The sequence below is a fragment of the Pinus tabuliformis genome, chromosome 9 (genome assembly GCF_031772625.1).
Source record: "Pinus tabuliformis cultivar Carrire ecotype Pingquan chromosome 9, CPIR1, whole genome shotgun sequence".
NCBI classification, from domain to species: Eukaryota; Viridiplantae; Streptophyta; class Pinopsida; order Pinales; family Pinaceae; genus Pinus; species Pinus tabuliformis.
This window is the reverse complement of record NC_142307.1, coordinates 1,447,617,595-1,447,620,766: the sequence shown is the minus strand read 5'-3', so window position 1 is coordinate 1,447,620,766 and position 3,172 is coordinate 1,447,617,595. Positions and strand designations below refer to the sequence as shown.

Here is a 3,172-nt window from a genome sequence, read left to right as displayed (position 1 = left end):
CAATGCTCTGTTTCTTCTGTCCAGGATCTTTTGTAGAGAACCTCTTTAAAAACAAATTAATTCAGAACACAGTCCATTACACAGTCACAACACATTTCTATTGATTTAAAACTGAAAGACTGATACACATTTCATCCTCTTTTACTGAGAGGGATTTACCACTGTAAAATCCTTTTTACATTCATTGCTGTGAAAAACACCTTACTGCTGTAATAAAAATTTACATAAGTTTACTGCTGTAAAACAATTTCATTATACACTCATGGATATTACAAAAACCTTCAGCACATAAAACATTACGGGCTCAGTTCTCATTTCACCTTGCGTTTTCACCGTTCCATTACAAAAAGTCAAAACAAAACATTACAGAATATATCTTGTGCACTGCTGTGCATACATCCTCTGGTTCTTCACGCTGCTGCGAACACCAATGTTCTTTTCCTCCCGTGTGAAACCACCACAAAACGAGCACACTTCATTTGTTATATATTGTTCATTACAAAATGGTCAACGCACTTAAAAAAATACAACACGTTTTTATGAACATTAATACATGCCGTATAAAAAAACTTAACTATCCACCTACATATATGACACTTCATTAATTAGAAGGTATGGTCAACCAAAATTGACATTCACTCCACGCAATCCTTGATTTAATGCGGGCCCATATGCAACTTCAGACGATCGACGGTGGAGAGCTATGGAAGCAATCGAACGGTGGAGAAGAATATCGGAAGGCCTCATGCTACAAAACTTTAGCTTCCGATAAATTACGTTGGCTGATGTCAGGTGAGTGACACGCGTCTGCACCAAATCGCATCGGAGGCAAATATACGGAAACAGCTTTTCGCTGGAAGGCGGTGCGATATGCTCTGGGCGGTTTGTGGTTTTGTTCGGTGGTTTTGGGGAGCGCAGTACGGCTGCATTGACATTACGACTTCAACATTATTGTTGTGCAGGCCATCCCCTTAGTTCCTCAACTTACATAGCAGCAGCTCTTGTATTGGGATGTACAGTTCAGCCGCCGCCGCTGCCTCCTCCTTCACCATTTCCAAAGAAGTCCCTCGGCCAGTTTACAGTCATTAAGCGCCCACCTCTTCTCGTTTCCCCGAACTGCCCCACACCCACCTAACGTCTTTACCTTACCAATATTGACGATCAATTGGGATTAAGGTTTCATGTCGACATACTTATGTTTTATCCACCACCCTGCAATTCCTCCATGAGTGGTAATGGGAGGAAAGATCCAGTCCAAGTTATTGGAGAGGCTTTGGGAAAGCTTCTGGTTGATTACTATCCCTTTGCCGGAAGACTGATAAATGTAGATGATAAAGGCAAGCTTATAATGGACTGCACTAGTTAAGGGGTTCTTCTTGTAGAGGCCGACGCAGATATTTCCTTGGAAGAGTTGGGAGATCTGTCTCCACCTATTCCTAATGCTCTTGAGTTTATAAGTAACGTTCCAGGATCGAATACCATCACAGACTCTCCTCTGCTTCTGTTTCAGGTTGGTCATCGTGGTTTTCAATTTATTAATGATAAATCGACCTATTTCGTGGGCTTGCTTGGTTTATTTTTATGTGCATCTTCGTTATACAGTTTAGTGCGTTGAAGACTATGTAGGATTCAATACGTTTGGTTTATTCTTAATGTGCATCTTCTTTATATAGAATAATAGAATAGACTAAGGTTTTATCTTTCAATAGAATAGACTAGGGTTAGGGTTTTATTTTTTATTTGAAGAAATATAAATTGTTATTTGAAAAAATATAAACCATATAATTTATAAAAAACGAATTGATTCTCTCCTTATGTGTACTATTAACATGTTGTTTCTTTACCAAAACGTTGTTATGATAGTAGATAACGTGAAATCACATGCCTAGTCACATGAAATCAAATATCTTGTGGTTTTTGGAAAGCATCAATTGCGTTTCTTCGACAGGTGACGCGGCTACGATGCGGAGGCTTCGTACTTGGCTTGCGTTTTAGCCATTCCGTTGCTGATGGCGTTGGAATCGCGCAATTTCTGAATTCTCTCGGCGAAATAGCAAGAGGGGCAGAAAGCCCCACGGTGCCTGCAGTTTGGAATAGAGAAATCCTTCGACCCAGAGCCAAGCCAACGGAAAATTATCCGGGACTGCGTGATTACTATGATTTTGAAAATAAATATCAAGAAAGAATAGTGCCGGTGACCGCTGCATCAGAGGAAATCATGAACTTGAAATCGTTCTACTTTGGTTCAACAGAAATTGCAGCTTTGAAAAGACAGGTACAAGGGGTCAGGTTTTGTACCCCATTCCAAGTTATATCGGCCTCTTTGTGGCAGTCGAGAACAAAGGTTCTAAACGCCCGTAATCGATTCCGACCGCCTCTTCCAAATGGCTACTACGGCAATGCACTTGCCTGCGCTTACGCTCACGAAAATACTCGAGTGTAAAACGAATTTAGTAATGAGCTTTGAACATCCACCTATAATGAAGCATGGTTTATATATATATGTATATTTTTAATAAAGCAGGGTATATATATATATATATATATAAATAAATAATAGTAACACAATAATATAATAATTAGTACAACCACATTTACTAATGTAATTGATAAAGGCCAATAGGCTTATATGAAATATATATACAATCACATTTTCGAATGTAATTGATATAGGCTATAAGCTTATATCAACCACATTAATAATTATTATGGATATTTTTTTAAACACCAACTATTTATGATTATTAATAACTATATAAATATTAACAACCAAATTCTTTATATATATTATTATATGAATATTATATTAATATAAACTCATAATAATATTAGTAATATTAATTAATTAGATTATCATTATATTATTAAAGAAATAAAATAATATAATTATTATTATATTATTATAATAATAATATAAAATTATAAAAATAATAATAACAATTATAATAATAATAATATATTATCGGATAATAATATTATTATTATTGTTATATTATTATAATAATATACAAATATAATTATTAATATGATAACAATATAATTAATATTATTATAATAATAATATAATAGCTATAATAATTATTATTATTATTATTATTATTATTATAATATATTATTATTATTATTATTATTATAATAATAATATAAAATAATAATAATAATAATAATAATA

General features: G+C 34.1%; 1 pseudogene; it reads left to right on the top strand.

Annotated features, from left to right (window-relative positions):
* The first annotated feature begins 1,225 nt into the window (after positions 1-1,225).
* LOC149154011 (benzyl alcohol O-benzoyltransferase pseudogene) lies at positions 1,226-2,443 on the top strand (annotated as a pseudogene).
* The last annotated feature ends 729 nt before the right edge of the window (positions 2,444-3,172 follow it).